Below are 22,573 nucleotides of genomic sequence, written 5' to 3' on the forward strand. Positions count from 1 at the left end.
TGGGGTCTGGAAGGACTTAATACCACTAGAGTCTTTGTCAAACTCCAATCTGATGGCTATTTCAGGCATACACAAGGATGTAAAGCCATACCCCACTGCTGTTATCATAATGCAGGTAGGAGAACATAAAGAGGAGATCTGTGGAAGTGTTTCCTTGGTCTGGGGTGATCAGAAGGGACTGGAAACATTTCCAGGAGCTACTTGATGCTACTATCGCAGCACAGTCTAAAGAAGAGGTTTTATTCTGGCAATCTTTCCCACATATTCCTTATAATACAAAAATACTTGTGAATGAGGGATCCACAACTCCCAGAAATTCTGATGGCAAAGATGGGTGGCTACATGACTCGGGGGCATATTTAAATCAGACTAGGAGAAGGACAAGTCAAAGGGTCACACCAGAGAAGGATCTGGATGAAGGTACCACTACCTATCCGGACAAGGAAATAGATTCTCGATGATGACAAAGCGGTCTCTGTCTCCCCTAGCTCTTGATATTCTAGCTGACTCTTTTGATACAGTGGATGAGCAACTAGCAGATGACACCCTGAGAGAACCTTATTGTTATCTGGCTGTGGTGAATGGTAAAAGCAGCTGAGTGACAAGCCATGTATTATCCTCACTTTATGCTAGAAAAGGATCTTTATATAGTAGACCAACATCCACACAAGCAGAGATATGACACCAGTTATTGATACTCCAGCCAGCTCGGAAACAGCTCTTCCAGTTGGCCCATGTACTACCTTGCTCAGGGCATCTAGAGCAGGAAAAAACCTGTAACAGCTGTTTGCACACTTCTTTTGGCCAGGCACTGATAAAGAAATGTCTAAGTTTTGTAAGTCTTGTCGGGAGTGCCAATGTGTGGCATCTAAGGGGAGTGATAGGGCTCCCATAGGTTCTTTTTACCACTGCTCGGTACCTCCTTTGAAAGAGTGGGGTCCCTGTAAAAGAGTGTGAGGGGCAACGTGTTTATCCTGATCTTGGCACATTATGCAACCAGGTACTCATGTACCCTCCTGCTTGGTAACCATTCAGTGGTTGCTAGGGAGCTTGTAAAAATATTTTCCCATATAGAGTTGCCTACCGAGATCCTGACAGATCAATCGACTAATGTTATGTCCTGCCTATTAAAGGACATTTGAAAGCTGTTGAAGGTGAAACCTGTTTGTACATCAGTTAACCACTCTCAAACTGATGGGCTGAACAATGTAACTACACTGTGAAATCAATGTTCCAGAAATTCATTTAGAAAGATGCTAAAGTCTGCAGTTCAGGAGGCTTTCCAAATCTCCACAAGTTTTCACATTTTCAAACACTAAAAAGGGTGACAGCCACAGGGGACCTAGTGAAGGAAAGGTGAGAGGGTTGACCTCCATGGAGAACTAATGTAATCTAGTACATCCACCTGACGAGGCAGTGACTAGAAACACTGGGCCCAGGAAAACCTAGTTAAATCCCAACAAGCTCAGTCAGAATACTACAAACCCATTTAAGAGAAAGTATTCCAGAGCAGAGATAGAGTTCTCCTTCTCTGGCTGAGCTCAGAAAGTACACTGTTATCCTAGGGGCAAGGGCCATATGAGATAGTGAAAAGGGCCGGTGCCAGTAGTTTATAAAGTTCAGTGCCCTGACCAAAGGAAGGGAAAGAACATATTTTGTGTGAACTTGTTGAAACCCTGGTGGGAACAGGAAAGTTTACTAGTCGATCCAGACAAAAAGCCAGTAAATTTAGGTCCTGAAGTTCTAGGGCCCTTGGGACTGGCTAAAGTGCCTGTAGCCGCAGGTTTAACAGAGTGGGGAGAAACAGTGAGACCATGAACTCACAGAGACTTTTCATGACGTATTTTCATCAATACCAGGAAAAACTCATCAGATCTGTACTGATCCAGAAGTAAAGCCAGTAATAAGGTCCCTCCGGATACCTGAGAAGACAAGGGAAGTGGTTGCTTGGGAATTCTGAGACATGGTCAAGTCAGGTATCATTGAAGAATCTCAGAGTGACTGGTGCAGCCCTATTGTTTTGGTGCCCAAACTGGATGGAACAATCTGTTTCTGTTTTGATTTCTGAGCAGTCAATGCCATTTCCTGCCTGTCCAATGCCCCTTATAGGTGAGTTGGGGAAAGCTAAATATTTAAAGACATCAGACCTGACAAAAGACTTCTGGTGGGATCCACTGACACCAGAGTTTCATGATAAGAGCACTTTTGCCACTCCGATTCGCTGCTGCAGTTCACCATGATGCCTTTTGGGCTACTTGGAGCCCAGCCACTTATGGATTACATGTGGCAACATCACCAAAAATATGCATCACATACGTCGATGATGTGGTGATTTTCAGCATTAGATCATACCATGGCAGTTCTGAAATCATTGAAAGACACTGGGCTTATGACCAGCCTGATGAAGTGTACATTTGGAAACTAGGACACAAAATACTTGGGATACTAGTTGGGGAATGGACATGCAGTCTCTGGAAGTTAAGGTTGATGCCTTAAGAAAAAGATCAGTGCTTACTACAAAGAAACAGGTATGGGCTTTTGAGGGGTTTAGTTGGTTGTTACTGATGGTTTGTGCCACAGCTCATGACTATTGCTACCCCACTCACTGATCTAATGAAAACAGTTGTTCCCTAAACAAGTACAATGGACTCATCAATGTGAAATGGCTTTTAGAATAGTGAAAGATTTCTTGTGTTCCCAACCGGCACTACAGAGCCCTGATTTTGAGCAACAAACTGATGCATCAGACTTGGGCCTAGGAGCAGTTTCATAGCAAGAATTTGATGTGAAGGAGCAGCTGATTATATAGCTAAGCTGAAAACTTAGAGAAATACCAGATAAATACTTACAGAAAACCAGAGAAATACATTACTCAGCTATCGAGAAAGAATGCCTAGCAGTTTGTTGGGCAGTGCTGGCCTTGCAGTACTACCTTACAAGGAACCTCTTTATGTTAATCATTGACCATGCCCGCATTAAGGTGGCTCAAAGCCATGAAGGATTTGAATCCCCAAATCACCCATGGTACCTCTCTCTACAACCCTCATCTTTAAGGTTTAATATAGGCTGAGGAAGCAACATTATAATGCAGATTTTTGTCCTTAGGTTGACCTTGTGTTTACAGAGTCCCAAAAGCAGGATCCTGGGTCAGTGCTAGGGTCGTGTGGGATGAGGTATGTAACAGGATCTACTGGCCCTGTTAAGTTTAGGGGAGGCCAGTAGACCATGTTCCAGGAATATTAGAAAGAATAAAGGAAATGGCTGAAGTCGGGAGAAAGGAAGTGGCCCCAGGGAATTAGTGGTTGGATGGGAAAAAACCAGGACTCTGTCCCTTTAAGGGCCTGGGATCAGGAGCCCTGTAGTGTAGGCTGGGAGGAGCTCGCTGAAGGAGGGCAGTATACATGTTGCCTTTTCCCTCAAAAGAACATGAGAGACACTGACAGGAGAAGGAAGCCTGAGCCAGAAGGCTGAGCTCCAGATAAAAAGGGTGGGGAGCGTCATGCATGGCAGAAGAGCCAGCACTGACTATGAACCCTTGTGTTATGGGATGGACTTTATTTGTGGGATTTTGAGAATTATTTTTGAACTGTTTCAATGATTAAACCAGCCCCAGACAGGGGATGGTGATAGCCACAAGAGAGAATTGGCCCTGAAGAAGAGAAACAGAGGCAGGGCTCTGCAAGACCACCTCTGGTCATGGGGAGTATTCAAGAGATGGTTGCCCTGCCTCACACCTCCAAAGCACATTTTGGACCTTATCCTGATCCCAGTAAATTGCCAAGCTCCCAATGGCCCCAAAAGTGCTGTGTATTTCTTGATGTCTGTGCCTGTTCATGGGGAAGCTATCTGGTTAAAATAATAAATAAGAATAAATAATAAAATAAAGGATTGACTTGTGTGTATTATTGTTTTTAATTTGTGTTGCTGTTGTCTACTGATGATTGTTACCGTAAGAAGTGGCTCCCTCACTGTCGTGAGTAAAGTGGACTGTATTAGACATTTACATTCATTCAGAGATATTGGACTGTAAAATTGCCCAGTCTTGTCTAACAAACAAATTACTAATAAAACTCTCTAATGATGTTAAATATTTGGCTTTGATAATTCAATATGTGAAGGGACAATAAGTTGGAGAGAGGGAGCAGAGTGTTCTTGTTGTTGTTTATTATATGTATTATAGAAGCGACTACAGACCGTGACAGAACTTGGAGCCCCATTGTACTAAACCCTGAACAAGCACGTACTGAGAGTCAGTCCCTGTCCTAAAGAGCTTGTAATCTAAATGGAGAAGACAAAGTGTGGAAATGAAATTGGAGAGGTAAAAAATTTGCCCAGTGTCACATAGGTAGTCATGGGCATTGGCAGGATTAAAACTGAGGTATCCTGATACCTGGTCCAAGGCTCTACCTCTGGCATACCACACTGCCTCTGCTGTAATTTATGTCCTTTTATGTAAAGGTTTCCCAATAACCAGTGTTGATGCGTTTATCTATTACTATCTATGTTTGTGTATGCCCGGGTGTGCCTTTGAAAGAAAATTGTGCTCTCTAATCCTGCCAGTGGGTGCTGTCCATTATTGAAGCAGGAGAAAAGGTGTAGAGGAAAAGTAAAGAAGTTCTGAGCAGTTCTTCCACCCAGGTTTTCATCTGCAGCATATAATGGCAGCACTGCCAACCCCAAGCGTTCAGAAACCAAGAGACAGCCCCCTCCAACCCCGCTGCCCTAATCATGATGTAGAAAAGTAATTGTTATGTAACTTCTGGTATTTGAGTCTTTAGGGTTCACATTTTCACGTTTTTATCTGCAACTATGAGAGCTAGAAATCTGCTTTTTTTAGTGAAAATTGATAAACTAATGTAATCACTTGATTCCAGGAGCTGGGGATTTATGGAAAACACCAATTATTGCAAGACTCACAATAAAAACCACAAAAGTTGAGACTTGGGCACACTGAAATGGTGGGGTGGGGAGAAAGACAGAGAGGAGAGGAACTATTTTATTTGTTAGCAAATATACTATTTTACCATGAAGAATTAAATAAACTTTACAGTGTTTTCATTCCAGTCCCTATTGGACATCCCTAGTCTGTATAAAACAGCAGTTTCCACACCCCTTGGTAGTCTGCTCCAATGGTTTATTAACCTCACGGTTAGAAAAATTCATACTGGATATAAGATGAAAAATTTTAACTTCAGCTTCTAGCTATCTTGTTATACCTTTGTCTGCTAGACTCAAAACCCTCTGATATCTGATATCTTCGCCCTGTGTAGGTACTTGAAGCCCGTAATCACATCACCTTTTAACCTTTTTTTCGATAAGCTAAATACATGGAGCTCTTTACATCTCTCATTTGCAGAAGCCCAAAATTTTAAAAGAAAGATGTAGCAATGTCTCAGAGAGAAACGTCTCTATAACTTCTGTTGTACTTCTTTAGTTTTTCAGTGAGGGGAAATAAAACATTTTTGTAAGGGGCACAAAGTAACCACTTTCTGCTTCTGTCTTTAAATTGCTGGATTCTCTTGTGTTGAAACATCTGGATCAGGCAAGTTTGGGGCACACACTGTTCATTAGTTGAGAAAAATCTCAGATATTCATTGACTTTGAAAGAAGAACAATGAACACATGCATATAGAACCCATGTATTGTTCTGTTCTTTAAGGTTGAATCTCTGTTTGGGAGCTGTGAACCTCACGGATGGTTGCTACCCCAAAGGTTGGGGGGAAAACAAGAGAAGTGCACATGGAGTAGAAAATTGTCGGAGAGAAACCTGCAGAGAAGACTTTTGTCACTATCTCCAGTGAGGAGAAGGCTTTTCCAGAGATGCCTCTTGTTTATATGGATTCTTTCAAGGAGAAGAGCCTGAACGTAAAGCTCATAGAACCCTGCTGTAAGTCTCAATGAATCTTTGCATGGATATGCTGTTATATGTATATCTGAAATAAAAAATGAATGAAATGATGAATTTGACCAGCCAACTGATTTTTGTCTTTAACATAAATACACTTGCTGCTGTTATTGATTAGCATTTATCTGTGGATGTTGGCATGTTCCTGAGCATTAAGCAAACAAATATAAATGTTATCACTCATCACATAAGCTTATTTCAGCATCTAAGTTTAGTGACAGAGGGCGAATGTAATTCTGAATCAGAGATGGCAAGGTAGTCTTAGTCCCACAGCTTTTGGCTGCCATCCTTAGAGGTGGATAAAATAAAAGGATGCTCTTATCCACAGAGCTAATGAAACTGAAATTCAGTGAGTGCACATAGTAACACACGTCATCAAAACCTCTGCAACTCCATTATGCATGGCATTATGAGATTTTAAATATTCCTTACAAAGATAGCCAACATGAAAAATATCTCCTAGCATCCTAGTTTTCCGAACAACCAGCCTACCTCCTGCTGATTTTAATCATAACTCCTATTGATGCTATTAGTTGTATCCCTTAGGTAAGGTATATGGACTACTTAAATTGGCAGTGTTGTCTGAGTGGCCTTGGATTAAAAATCAAGTATTATGAGACAGGCCATGTCCCACTGATTATCATCATTCCACCAAGATTCTGTGATGCCTATTGTATCAATATCCTCATTTAAAAGCAGGCACCCAAGTTCATCCATCTTAGTATTTAAACTTCTAACATTTGTATACAACCACTTATAAAATTTGTAAATACTTAGTTGTCTGCTTTCATGTGATGTAATTGAATGGGACTCTTTTTTTCATTTCACTGTTTCTCTTCAGTCATTACCTGTGCTTTTATCAAATTCTATCCTATTATTTTTATTAGACTATAGAGCATCCCCTTTAATAAGTCCTCCCCTAAGGGATGTCTCTGTCTGAACCATGTGCTCCTCTGCACCTGCCAGCTTTCCCCCAACCCTTAGTTTAAAAACTCCTCTACAACCTTTTTAATTTTACATGCCAGCAATCCGGTTCCATTTTAGTTTAGGTGGAGACCATCCTTCCTGTATAGGCTCCTCCTTTTCCCAAAGGTTCCCCAATTCATAATAAATCTAAATGCCTTCTCCCAACACCATTGTCTCATTTGCACATTGAGACCCTGCAGTTCTGCCTGTCTAACTGTCCCTGCACATGGAACTGGAAACATATTAGAGAATGATACCATGGAGGTCCTGAACTATAATCTCTGACCTAGCAGCCTAAATTTGGTCTCCAGGACCTCTCTCCTATTTTTTCCTATGTCACTGGTACCCACATATAACTTGATCACAGGCTCCTCCCTAGCACTGCACATAAGTCTATCTAGATGTCTTGAGAGTTCCATAACCAGTCATCACAAACCGAACTATCTATGTTTCTGATAATAGAATAGATAATAGAATTCCCCATTACTATTACCTGTCTCTTCCTAATAATTGGAGTCCCCTCCCTGGAGGGGTATTCTCCAGGAGAGAAAATACTATGCGATTGTTTCACTCTGCTCCAGCTTGTCCTTCTTTGAGACTTTTATCCTCCTCAATAGTGCAGACATTGTCCTGAAAGTATGGTGAGAAGCCTCTGTGACTAAAATAGTGGGAGTCATATCCCTGAATTGGTGTCAAAAGTGATAACTGTTGAGATCTCGCCTACCATTTCTTGTTTCTGTAACTTTGGGGGTAAAATTACTTGGTGCTCAATGGCTTAAAACACTTCTTTGGACCCCATACGGAGGAGTCATGGATCTTTACAGATAAGCCCTTCTTTTCCAGGTTTCTTTAATGGAATTCTATACTTGCTTGAATCAGCGACAGAAATATCGGTCTGCTCTCCACAAAATTATTTTTAGAGATGGGTGAAGAGCCTAGAGATGATAAATATTTCTTTGGCTTTACCTTTGATCAAATTTGAATTTAAATAATTTACAGCCAGCTGTTGTAAATCCTCATCCTCGTCTTGAAAACAAACGAAACACTGCTCCCAATGCAGCCAAAATCATCTTATATTCTATGTAACAAGTCAGTGAAGCTCTGGCATTTGGATAAAATCTGGATCCAATCTATGGTTCATGGTGACAAGATAACCATTGTGGGGATGTTATTTGTCAGGGTAGCAGCTGTACTTGCCTATTGGTGTTTGCTATGCTACCATTACAGTTACTATGATGCTTATTGGCTTTCACAGACCATGAGGAGTCATATAAATACCTTAGCTGTTTAGTGGGTTAGACTGCTTGTGGGGGTAGTGCTGTGCTTAGCATTTGATAGTGATGCCAGCAGCATTTCCATGGGCAGTGGCAAGAGCAACACACGGCAGTGAATGGAACTACTACAGCGCCTGTAGCAACTGGAGACTGTTGTGAGAAGTGGTGCCAGCATTTCCCACATTGTCTTTATTTTCTGGCCCAGGTGCTTGGAGCTGAGGTGGCAGCAGTTCTGCCTGTAGCCTTGGGTCTATGAGACATGGTACTGGGCTCAGAGGGCACGGTCTTTTTTAAAAGTGTGACATTATCAATACAGGTCCACCCAAAATATTTTGGGATTCAGAAAACAAGCATATCTGGTCAACCAGAGTGGCACATTTAGTGGATTTAGAGGCAGTTGCCCACTCATTTCATCCATCTAACCGGTTCAACTTGCTTTTTTCTTGGTCACATTTCTGACTTCTGAACTTTGCGCATGGCATGAAAGAAGTCAGTGAGTACCCTACAAGAGGGAGAGCTTTGTTTTTACGTGTTATTGAAATTACAGACCAGAACAACAGAGTAAGACTTGTACACTGAGCACCCACAAAATTTTTTTTTAATAATAAAAATGTTCCAAAAACTGAGTGTTGCAAGATGCGCATAGGCTGAGCACTCATGCCATTATTTTATTTTGTGTGAAAAACATTCCACGTTTCAGCTGTGCGTGACTGAGAGTGCATTATTGTTTTAATGAAAATGGCCCAAAACAGTGAGTGATGAAAGACACACACAGAGAAGCAGCTATTTATAGTTATTTGCTCACTAAGCCAACACTTACTTCTGGGGATAAATTCTTAGTTCAAGGTCTGTCCCTTTCGCGCTGCTTGAATGTTGCAGAGGGAGTGTAATCTGGCCACAAGCGGCAAACTGAGAATTTGCCGAGCGAAGGGAATTCTCAGCTGACCTAAATACTGGAATAGGGGATGTGATTGGAGCTGGGAAGGAGCAGGGCTTCTCTGGGGCAATTCTCAGCTAGTGTATGGTCCCTTAGAACTCTGCTAAGCACTTAAACACTTGCTTAACTTTAACCTTTCAGCTTTGCAGAATCGGACAAAAGGCAGCTGTCACAAATTAATGTTGGGGCTGGAGTAGCTTGAGAATTGGGGAGCTCTAATCAGCTTCCTGACACCCTGTCTCCCCTGCACACATTGTTTCTTGGCTTAACAGAGAATTTCAATACTGTCAACCAGAAGCTTTAAAAATCATAAGTTGGGCCCTCAAATCACGTAACTAATAAATTTGGGATTGTTATCATTAGACCCGCAGTTTGAGAACCTCTGCTTTAAGATGCACTCAGGTCACATGTTCAATATTTTCACTGCAATTGAGAAGGCTAGAAATTTTTTTTTTTAAATGAATGCTGAGATTCTGGCCTAATCCCATGGCTCCAGAAACTGCAGCTTTAAGAAACACACCAAAACTCACAAGACTTGTGAGAATTGGCAATGCTGGAATATGGCCCATTGAGTTCACTGAGGCCATTCACATGAGTAAAGTTACCCATGTACATATAACTGACCTTTAAAAATCAGATCATCTGCTCTTTGACTCCAAGATCATTGCGTTTTTTTCACTTATATCTTTTTCTTTTCTTATTTTTTATCAAAATGGACTCTCAGGTGGCTTACACCCTAAATTTAGGTTTTGTACATTTTTTAAAAAGTGTGTGTATTTGTTGGGAAAAAGGGGGCTAACCCAAACATTTTTAATTTTATATATATATATATTTCAAATAAAAATAATTTTTGTCTGCCAGGATTTAAATATTCTCCTGAAGTATTTCCTCTCCAATTGTTACAGCATTTTGCGAGTGCATGAGAATGAGTCAGTGAATTTGTTTTGAAGAATATTATTAAAAACAAAAAGTGTTAGTAACTTTTCTATTTTTAGTTGTGCAAAGTGTAAATAATGTACAAGAAGAAAACAAAGATACATGATGAAAAGTTTATTTGATTTGTTAAAAAATATCTTTCACTTTAAATAATCTAAGGTATAATCAGTAATATAGGCAAGATTTTAAAAAATATGCAACTTTTTACCTGGGCAGCATCCTTCTTATTGTCGGGTTTCTTTGGTAGCCTTCCCTGGCAGCCTGGGCAAACTGGCAGACAGGATGGTGTAGAAGTGTCTGGATTCAAACTACTGAATCGTTGACTGTTGGCTGGTTCCCAGCCTCTTTCAAACAAGTATGGCATATTCTATCTGAGGGTATTTTACTTCCGTCGTCACTGTGGCATCTGAATGCCTGAAAGTAATAGTTATTGCACTACCTACTTATTCTTATCTTCTATTAAGATGGGTGTGTGCAACATTATACACTCATCCAGCCCTCATCAGAATCACGAAGTAGAATCACAGAGTGGGAGATGTAAATGGATGTTACTGAGCCAGTGTCACTCCTGACTTGGTGCCTTTACTGGGATGCTGACACACTTGCTGAGGGAAAGTTGTAACACGGTTTGTTTAGCTGGATAAATCATCCTTTTATCATTAAAAGCAAGATGTGGTTGAGACAGGTTGTCATGGTTACTTACCAGTTCCCCAGAGTCACAACACCAGTGTCCCAGAAGGGACATGATTCTACTTTATGCATATGCATGAGGCTAGCAGGTGCTTTGCCACTTTAATTTTTTTTTTAATGGCTAACTGTAAGAATGTGAAAGCAAACATGGATTAAAGGGGACAAGGAATGGACTCAAGGAGCAGGCAAGAGGGCTGCAGGGAAAGAAACCTGGAGGCTTCTGAAGGCCACTGCAAGATTTTTTAATAAACTAAGTGAACTTCCTTCCTACTGATAGAGGAAAATCAGTGACAGGAAATAACATTCAGATGAGAGGGAATTGTAAAGAAACTTTAAAGAAATGTATTTTTATGTTTGAACCATGGGTGGCACACTGGGGTCCTGGTCTATGCCTGGGGCTAGCACAATACACATAAATATTAACTTTTAAATCGACATTCATAAAGTTCCCTAAAACCTGAGGTACAAATGAAGGGTTTTGTTGTATCTGAATGAAACCAACTGGAATCACTTGTTTGCCAGTAGCTGACACACTGAACTATGAAAGAAACATGGGTTCAACCATTTTTCACAGATGGACAAGATGCCAATGTCACACTCGTGTTCACTAGTTAGATCATTCTTTTCTGTCCTTGTAAATGCTGATGAAGGAACATTTTGTTTGGTGTGTGATAGTGTAAACACCTTAGTCGTAGGAAAACATACAATAGTTGCATTATATAATAAACAATTAGTATTTGCTATGGAAATCTTAAAGGAATGCCACCCCCTTCCTTTTCCTGTCAGTTTTGTGTCCTATACTTTCGAGCCTCAGTGGCATTTCCCTTCAAAACTTGATGTGTCATTCTTTCCCAGCATTTGATATATTTATAACTTCCTATTCCTGTTACTGATTGATACTGCCAGTCTATGGAAAGGCTTATAGTAGCCTACAGCTCCTCATCCTAGACCTCCTGACAGAGTGATGAGGAAAGGCACTGGAAAGTGTAAAGCCCCAGTTTTAATACCATGAATGCTTATTTTAAAAGAGCCACTGAAGTCTGTGCATCTGTTTACCTAATTTACCTATGTCATTTTCTACAGTATGTAGAAATTTTCGCATTACAGTTACTGCTGGAACTGCACTGGGTGGATCAAAGTGACAATTACGTTGTTCTAGAAATCCTCGTTTTTGATGAGGAGGCTTTTCATGCTTATAACAGTGCACCAATCCAGTTACAAAAGCTTGCCTCTTCAATAGAAGCAAGGTTCTGATTTAATCTAATTTGACCCTTCCACTGCATTTATAAGCGTACTCCAGTTTGGCTAGAAATAAAAACTTTGAAATTTAAATATACAGCTTGCAGTTGAAGTTGCATTCACAAGCTAGGACACAGAGTACCTTTTGATGAACAGTAGTTTTCATTAGAGCTGTCAGACAGTACCTCCCCATTAGGAAACTAAGATTACATTTAATTCAAGGCCAACTCTTCCACCACCATTGCTTATAGACACTCTTACACTTTGTAAGTGAGGTTCTAATAACCCAGTGAGCCATATGGAATGCATCAAGGTGATTAATGCTTGGATATGAACACACATTACACACAGTATATCTTCCCCTTAAATTAATCTATCCTGTTTTCATTGACACTGAGGTAAGTTTGCTTTATACTTGCTCACACAAGGAACCCCAAGACTGCGGGATCTATCATTCACTAATCACTCTTGATATAACACTAATACTGGAAATCTGGTAAAGTAAAAAATGTGAATTCATATTCACTTGTAATAAACTGGGGTAATTAGTCATCTGAAATGCAATAGAAAGTGACAGCCTATGACACATAAAAGACTGCAGACTGACAAAGACAGAGCTATTCTTGCACTAACATCCATTTCTTCATCAACACTGAATTTTTTTCTGTCTCTTGGCATTTCAATTACATTATAAAATTAAGGGCTAAAATCATGGATCTACACTTTTTCTCTCCTCTTTGAGACTAAAAAAGTATAGAAAACCCCTTGTCCAATTTGCTCCCATATCACTTTCAATGACTTCAATAGGGCATGTGTGCATAGCACCTACACTCAAAACTGCAGGATGATTAAACATTGTGCAGTGTTTTGCAAATCTCAAATATAAAGGCACCACAGAAGAATAAAGTATGATTTTTTTTCTGACAAATTCAAGGGACTGGACCCCAGCTGCCAATTTGGTTAAGTCCCATGCCATAGATTTTAGCTTTTTAGATTTAGGGCCAGGTTTTCAAAAGTTCGCAGCAACCAGCCATTTTAAAGGAGATGAGCTCTTTTGAAAGTCTAGTCCCAGCTGTGGATGCTGAGCACTTCTGAAAATCTGACCCTAATAACTTAAAATAGAATTACCATTGCTATAACATAAGTGAAAGTGTATGCGAGAACTGGAATGAAGATGACCTATGAGCTATCATGCTGCCATGGAAGACAAGTAAATATATGGACTATATCCACTCCCTGTTTTGGTGTCTTATTTTTGAGTGGAGAAGGGCTATGTCTACACTATGAACTAAGGGGTAGATTCCCAGCTTGCATACTCACATTCAACTAGCGCTCACTGAACTAGTCCGAGTGCAAATAGTAATATAGCTGTGGGCTGCCGAGTACATAGCAACTGGTTTCAGGCGGGTTTGTACTTCCCACTTGTTGCCTGTACTACCACAGCTACACAACTATTTCTACTCATGCTAGCTCTCACTGAGCTAGTGTATGTGTATGGCGGCTGGGGAGTCACACCCCTACCTCATAGTATAGACATAGTCTGAGACTGAAATAAGCGGCCACTTGTTCTAAAAAGTTCTTACAAACCTCAACGAGGACAGAGAACAGAGCAGAAATTTGCCAAGGTGAGAATTTATGATTAATGCCATTCAAACCATTCACTGTGAACCATTTAGTTGGAAAATGGTGTTTGTGAGTTGTTTGTATCAGTCCATTCTCCAGTATGCAGGGTTTGCTATTTGAGCTTTATGACCGGTTACCTAAGTCACACAGTATTATTTCAGTTATCTGGGATGACCTACTTGGGACAAATGTCTTCCAGCCAAGAGGAATTTTGTTGGTTAACAAAGTAAATTGAGTTTCTCAGTTGTAAACTGGAAACTCACTGTTGACAACCACATTTGTGAACAAAACTTGCATGGTATGAACAGGCCAAACCAGAAAGTTGGGACAGATCCCCAGCTGGTGTAAATCAATGCAGCTCTGACTTTGATATCAAGGAAGTCAGTGAAGCATTGATGTCAATGAAATCATACCATTTTACAGCAGCTGAGGATCCTGCCTCCAGTTTTTAATTCAGCGGGCAGTTCACAAAAAGGTTTTTACCCTATTCAGCCAGCTTTATTCAGGATCAGAAATAGAGGGTTGATTTGCCAGCTCACTACAGAAGTGAGATAAATGTGCTTAGGATGAAGACATCTTAATCATAGTTTACATTTAACCCTCCAATTCCTTTAGGTCACCATTCAAGTTATTCATGCCAGTAAATCACCTTGACACCTACAGAAAAAGATAGGCAGACCAACTGGATCCTGTTTTCACCTTAAGCAACCAAGAGGTTAAAGCACTGGCATGTAAACAGTTCTGCGTGCACCTATGCCATGCTATGCGGTCCAGTGGGAATTCTGTTTTAATCTTGAGAGGGAGTGTGAGGGATTTGTTTTTCACAGGGGCTTTAGCCTACAGTTAAGTGCAAACACCTGCGAAAGTACTGGTAATTAGTAGGTAATTAGTAGCTAATGTTCTTAGAATTTAAAAAGAAAAGCTTACATAAGTAATTACTTACTATTTCTTGTAATGTGCTGCTTTTCCTGAAATTTCATATCCCCAGAACATTTGCCAAGTTCCTAGGTTCCTCAACATAGTAAATTGTTTATTAATTACACACGCATATTGCTTGTAGAAAAAAAATAAAATGCATTAAAATGTTGGAGACAAGAATGACTTATCTTTTAAATTACAGCAGAGAACTCATTGAAAATGAAGGAATTTGCAGTTGGTAGCAGGAGCACTTTTGGTTTGGGTTTTTTTTTCGATGGCTGGAGTTGTGGAAGTGATGACTGGCTAAGTGGGGGTGTACAAATAATCGCAAATTTGTATTTCTCTGAAAGTAGATATTGGTGTGAGCTACAAAATTGGATGTGGATCCAGATTTCAAACACCTCAGCTCTTGTGGTTCTTTGCATGCAGATGGTTTGCTGAGTGCAGTAGAGATACGGACCAGTTGTGAAATTTGGATCCAAGCTCTTGCCTCCTAGTTCAGGTGTGTTAGAACCCAGGGCTTTAGTCCGGGACCAGATTCATAGCAGAGTACTTACAAGTATTGTAACTCATTTTACTGTAGGATCCTTTTCATGTCAGTGGAAGGGTTGATGCAGTTCTGTATCTCTTGCCTTGTCACATACTGTCTATTGTGTCTGAGAACTATAATGTAAAACTAAGCTTCTGCCTATCCTTCTTAGGGTCCTCAGCAGCAAATAATCTGCCTTCAGGGGTGTTGATACTGCACAAATTTCCTGGAAAGCCCTGCATTTCCAGAGTCATAGAACTGGCCCAATGCCACCCCAAAAGTGGGCAGTGTTTGCTGAGGAGCATGCATGACCTGGACTGTTTCCACCAGATGTCACCTGTGGAGTCCTGATTGTATTTTAGAGCTGCCCTCTTCTGGTACCACGCCCCTTTCTGATGATGCATCTCCTCTTAAGCGCAGGGTACCAGGAGATGAGCTTAGAAGCCCACTGCACTGGGTGAGAGTAACTTGAACCTAGAATCTGCAGGATGGATTCTGTGGAACAACCTCTCCAGGGAAGAGGTGGAAATTCCATTGTTTGAGCAATGCTTGAAAGACCTTATCCTGCAGGGGTCGACAAGACAACCCTAAGTGGTTTTCCCTCACCCTCAATTCCATGGTTTGTTGCAAGAGAATGAGGAGTGCAGAAGTCTTTCAGGAAGATTCCACACATCAAATATAACCTAACGCAACAGTGTTGTGATCTAACAGAGAAATTCCTCTGGACACTAAATACCTATCGGATTTGTGTTTGTTTGCTTGTTTTTTTAAATAATCTTTATTTAAAACTGCCACTAGGACTCTAAAGCCTTCAGAGCTTGTGTGAGCTTGAGCTGCACTGTCACCGATGACTACCTAGAAAGTACTTTGGGCTGAAGCTATTCTTTAAAGACAAATCATTAGGCACAGGGTAAAAAGCTTCTTTTCATTTTATACACAGCTAATTTTTGCTTTGAGCTTGGCTCTGAATGGGGGAAAAAAAACCCTGAATTGGACTAATACAAATTAAAGCTGCTAGCATGCAGCAAGTTAACATAAGGCTTTGGACTCCTCAGGGTTTTATGGCCTCCAGCATTTTATTTTTCATTTCATATCAATTAAGCTGAATATAAATTGTAAAAAAAAAAAGAAAAGAAAAAAAAAAGGAAAAATTAACTTCCCCCAAATTGATATTTTTGTTTAAATTGTTCATGGCACTTAAAAGAAATACACCAACTATTTCATGTGGTTTGTTAATACAAGTAGAATGATTCCTTTGAGATACACTACTTGGAGGTGTGCTTGTTGTGAGATTAGACAGACTGGTGGGGCTGAGGCCAGGAGGTTGGTTGGTCTAAGCATCTCTCACAGCAAGCATATCTCGTTATCTATTATATACAACTTATATAGTGTACTTTTGACAGTGAAGTTCACTACTTGAACTTAAAAGGTGATGTGTAATTATAGAGGTAGTTATTGAAAATATGGATGGCTTATTGCCCATGGATAAAATGGACATTCACAATATAATCCTAAAGTAATAATAATTCTCTAGTGACTGTTATGGAAAAATTGATGCATCAAGTTTGCACAGCAAAATAGACAGAGGACATATGCTTAGATATTTGGCCAGTTATAGTTATTAAATACACCAACAGATTACACTCCAGCTGCAAAAATAAAATGGTATTTGACTAGTAAGTTGAATAAACTGTTTTTGTCTAAAGGCATAATTGTCTTTCAGTTTAAGAAAATTCCTAGAAAGAATGTGTCCTAGGCGATGTAAGGACCATCTATTCTCTAACCTTGCAAAGGGAACAACTTAACATTATTGCAGAATGTTTCTCTCAATGAAAAAGTGATGGCTTCATTTTTGTAGTTACAAATTTTGTATTTCTCATATTTGTATGGTAATGATTTGTAAAATTGTTTATTCTTCCTAAATAAACAATGCTTTAAAAATATTCTCTAGAAAATCTGTGGTGTCTTAAGCGCTATCTTCTGTCTTAACGCTACACGCCAAGGCCACTTGAAACTTCATAATGATAGCTTGGGTCAAGGCCAGATCCTTCTACTCCAAACGCACAGGTCTATATTGCTTTCCTAAAACAGAATTCCTATTATTTGTTTTCATTATTGGTGTATGATACACAGTTGAGCAGTAGCAATTCAACTTTCAGGGCAATGGTACACATACATACTACCTAGTACAATGCCATATTTATGCAACACTCTTCATCCAGAAGGATCCCTTAAAAACACACAATGAGGTGTGTAATAGTATACCCTAAAATAGACAGATGGATCTAACACTGAAATGTAGCCACCTTTGGGTTGCTATGGGCAGCTGCTTCACAGTACACAGAAAGACTACACAAGAGTTTACGAAAGAAAGTGAAGAATACTGTGTTCAGATGAATTTAGGTAAGAATTCACATTTAAGCAAAGTATAACTTGGCCAGGACATGGAACTAATACAATTTGCAGAAAAGTTCATGGGATAAAGTCATCTAATCTAGCTACACTTTCAAATCTGTATTAAGTGCCACCTCCATTTGTCAGCCCCCTTTATTAAGTGACCTTTTTAAATGCCCCAAGTTTTCTAGTAGTTTTATTCAGCTCTGACATAAACAGGAGTGTAGACAACTTTTTGTGGGGGGGGGGGGGGGGGGGGGGTGAGGGGAGAAGGGAGACTGTTACAAAATGATAACCTAAATAGTTGTTGAATGTCACTTTAATGAGTAGTTTTGTATCTTGGCTAAATTTGTCTACTTTTAATAAAGTGGGATAAAAGAGTTTCTGTTCAAAACTCAATGTTTCCTATATTTATTAATGACATACCTTAGTTTTATGGGAGGGGGCTAAAATCCCTTCAAGCCCCCAGTCTTCTATGCCCATGTTAATGACTAGTCTCTAATAAATAGCACATTTTTGCTTGTTCCTTACATGGTTGCTCAAGACACATTTCAATTGTATACATATATTGGACGATATCATGCTGCACAAATCAAATTGACAATGCAATTGAATTCCACTATGATAAACATCTTCATTAATATCAAGTGGTACTTTCTGATTACATTCAGATTGTTGTCTGCTTTGATTCTTTATGTAAATTTCAGATTGGCTAGAAATACCACGGAATATTTTCAGGGAGTACCCCATTTTGCAAGAGTTGCTGGACAGAAATTGGCTGGATAATGCCATTTTGCTGTTTGATCCTGCACAGTCTGGATTCAGGTCAATCATATTATCTTGGAGGCAAATTGATAGCAGAAATACACGTTTTTCTCTGTTTCAGTCTCAGCTGTACATTCTGCATAATGTTGTTTGCACAACTGATATATCAAAGTGTACATGGAACATGGTGTACCCTGCCAGTGACACAGAACTAGCTTACACTTTGTGGGTTAACTCTGCCCTCAGTTACATCCACATAACTCCATTGCTTTTAATGGGATCACACAGATGTAAATGAGAGCAGAATTATTCTCTGTGACCTTATGTTGACATGAATTAGATCCCTCGGGAGTTGGTTACCTGGTACACTAGTAATAATATACTAATCATAATAATGATATAATGGCTTCTATCATGATTGCTATTTTGGGAAGTAGGTGACACAGAGAATTGGTAATTGATTGAAAAGTCAAGCTCAAATCCAGCCAAGGTTAGTCTGGAACAGCAGCAGTTGCCATCTGATGGCTGTTCAGTGTTCAATGTCAGTTGAGTATAGTTATGTTAATCCAGTTCCTGCTAGGCAGGCATCTTGTCCACATTTCCAATAACAGCAACAATGTTGGTACTTATTAACTTCCCTGAATGGGCACGGAAATGGAGCTACTTTCTCACCTCTGAAGGTTTCCTCTGATGTTTGGGTTGAAGCATGTTGGCAAAGCAGAGAGAAGACCAGGTAGTGCTAGACCTGTTCTGAGACTCCACAGAGGAATTTTGTCTCCGGGACTATTAAGCAAACCACTTTAAAGAGTGCACTGTGTTCATAAACACACCATCCTTGACAGGTTTCAGAGTAACAGCCGTGTTAGTCTGTATTCGCAAAAAGAAAAGGAGTACTTGTGGCACCTTAGAGACTAACCAATTTATTTGAGCATAAGCTTTCGTGAGCTACAGCTCACTTCATCGGATGCATACTGTGGAAAGTGTAGAAGATCTTTTTATATACACACAAAGCATGAAAAAATACCTCCTCCCACCCCACTCTCCTGCTGGTAATAGCTTATCTAAAGTGATCACTCTCCTTACAATGTGTATGATAATCAAGTTGGGCCATTTCCAGCACAAATCCAGGTTTTCTCACCCCCCCCCCCCACACACAAACCCACTCTCCTGCTGGTAATAGCTTATCTAAAGTGATCACTCTCCTTACAATGTGTATGATAATCAAGGTGGGCCATTACCAGCACAAATCCAGGGTTTAACAAGAACGTCTTGGGGGGAGGTAGGAAAAAACAAGGGGAAATAGGTTACCTTGCATAATGACTTAGCCACTCCCAGTCTCTATTCAAGCCTAAGTTAATTGTATCCAATTTGCAAATGAATTCCAATTCAGCAGTTTCTCGCTGGAGTCTGGATTTGAAGTTTTTTTGTTGTAATATAGCAACTTCCATGTCTGTAATCGCGTGACCAGAGAGATTGAAGTGTTCTCCGACTGGTTTATGAATGTTATAATTCTTGACATCTGATTTGTGTCCATTTATTCTTTTATGTAGAGACTGTCCAGTTTGACCAATGTACATGGCAGAGGGGCATTGCTGGCACATGATGGCATATATGACATTGGTGGATGTGCAGGTGAACAAGCCTCTGATAGTGTGGCTGATGTTATTAGGCCCTGTGATGGTGTCCCCTGAATAGATATGTGGGCACAGTTGGCAACGGGCTTTGTTGCAAGGATAGGTTCCTGGGTTAGTGGTTCTGTTGTGTGGTATGTGGTTGCTGGTGAGTAGTTGCTTCAGGTTGGGGGGCTGTCTGTAGGCAAGGACTGGCCTGTCTCCCAAGATCTGTGAGAGTGTTGTCATCTTGACAATGTCATATCTGAGAGCAGCCAATGAAAACGCAAATGATGAATGCATCTGATTAAGTCATTCATGTCTAATACTTAATGGAGCTTTATGCTTAGTTTGAGCATGAAATTCAGAAGCGAGTTTTGATAAAAAATATTGTATTTTTTGGTGGCAGATGCATATTCATCACTGCCAGGGTTTTAACATGGTTACATAAAAAAGAAAAGCTTACAGGCTGTGGCTTTTCCCCTCCCAAAATTTGAATGAGGACATGCACAGGGTATTGAAGAAAGATGGACTGCTGACGCCAGTTAACTAAAGAAGATCTCCTTTAGCTTAAGTCATGATAGATTATGCTTCTATAGCTGAAGGGCCAGGGTTATAGTCCAGGATCTCTGTATCTGTGGTTCATTTAATAGTTGTATTTGTTGTCTGCAGCTCAAAGGATACTTTGCAAACAGTCTTCCGTTGTGAAAGCTTTGAAGTTAGTGCAGGATGCTGTGTGGTACTCACTGTGTAGAGCAAACAATAGGGGCGGAGAGTATTTCTCACAGATGTAGGAGCAAGAGATGCAGATTTCGAGAAAACAACTCAGGAGCAGGGTGCATTACTATATGCTAACTAAAGAGGATGAACCTCAGGGAAGTCAGGTAGAGATGCTGGAGAAGAGAATGAAAGTTTCCAACCTGCAGTTAGTGGGGTCCTCAAGAGCACAAGTGGTAGAAATCCTGATAGGACATTTCAGAATCAATTCAATCATTTTTCCAAATCCTCATATTTCTCATGCACTAGTCTCTCTCCTCTGCCTGTCATCAAGAAAACTTTCCATACTCCTAGTGCCAGAACAACCCTAATTACTTGATACTTCTGTTCTGTTGAGCTTTACTGCCCATTTCTTTTGGGTATTATAAAGTATTTATATGAGGTAGTTGTGTATGATGGGCTAGTTTCACTTAAATAGTGAGCGTCAGGACTTTACAGTATCTTAATAAAGGGACAGGCAAGGAAAGGAGCATAAATTAATATAAAGCTTCAGCAAGGATTTATTTATTGAATCTAAGGTAAACAAGTCACACTTTACACTGGATAGCGCTTTTATGCTTGGGCTTTGCACCAAGATAGCTACACTGGTGTAGCTATGCTAGTGGCTAAAAGCCTAATGCCTTAGGCAGAGAATGCAGCCACACTAGATTGCAGCAGCCACTGCAATGTATTTTTTATATTAGTTATTTCTTGTTAATGAAATAACTATCCTAAATATCCTCAATTTTTATTATTGTTTACTATTCGCAGGACAGTAGCACCTGGTAGCCTTAACCAATGTTCCCTCTAATTTTTGACAGTCTGTGTGTGCAAAAAATTTCTTCTGTGCAAATTTTTGACAGGCGGTATGCACAAAAAATTTCTTCTGTGCAAAGTGTGGTGCTTCTGTGCAAATTTTTGTGCGCATGGTGTTTCGCCGTGTGCACGGGGTTTCGGATCTGTGTGCGCGTGCACGAGCTTAGAGGGAACAGCGGCCTTAACAGAGATGGGGCCCATTGTGCTAGGCACTATAAAAATGATTATGTCTACACTTACAAGCTTACAGCAGCGCAGCTGTACTGATACTAGTGTGCCGCTGTAAGAGCACTCGTGTAGCCTCATTATGCCAACGGGAGAGAGCTCTCCCATCAACGTAATTAAACCAGCTCAACAAGCGGCAGTAGCTATGCCAGCAGGAGAGCGTCTCCCACTGACACAGCGCTCTGAACACGAGCGCTTATGCTGGTAAAACTTACGTCATTCAGGGATGTCACACCGCTGAGTGACAAAAGTTTTGCTGACATAAGTGCTAGTGTAGCCATGGACTTAGTGAAAGACAATGCCTGCCCCAAACAGCTTATAGTCTTAATAGACAAAACAGTCAAAGTGTGGCAGGGAAAACAGAGAAGTGAAGTGATTTCCTCAAGGTCATACAATAGATCAGTGGCAGAAACAGGTCTCTTGAGTCCCAGTCCAATGCCTCATCAACTGCACCTTGAATACTACAGACATAGAATAATAGAATATCAGGGTTGGAAGGGACCTCAGGAGGTCATCTAGTCCAACCCCCTGCTCAAAGCAGGACCAATCCCCAACTAAATCAACCCAGCCAGGGCTTCATCAAGCCTGATCTTAAAAACCTCAAAGGAAGGAGATTCCACCACCTCCCTAGGTAACGCATTCCAGTGCTTCACCGTCCTCCTAGTGAAAAAGTTTTTCCTAATATCCAACCTAAACCTCCCCCACTGCGACTTGAGACCATTACTCTTCGTTCTGTCATCTGCTACCACTGAGAACAGTCTAGATCCATCCTTCTTGCAAACAAGAAGTTTTGTACAGACATGATTTGAGCTTTGTGTTGAGTAGTACCAGGAGACATTTTTCAGCCAACACTCTTTTGCAGCGAAAAAGCAGATACAGAAATATCAAAATGTTTTGGGCATTTGTGTCAGTTTCACCGGATTGTTAATGATGGAGGGAAAAAATAACAAAAAAGAAAAAAATTCTGAAAAAGGTCAAAAGGATTTGTTT

Source organism: Chelonia mydas, chromosome 2 (assembly GCF_015237465.2).
Source record: "Chelonia mydas isolate rCheMyd1 chromosome 2, rCheMyd1.pri.v2, whole genome shotgun sequence".
Classification (NCBI taxonomy): domain Eukaryota; kingdom Metazoa; phylum Chordata; order Testudines; family Cheloniidae; genus Chelonia; species Chelonia mydas.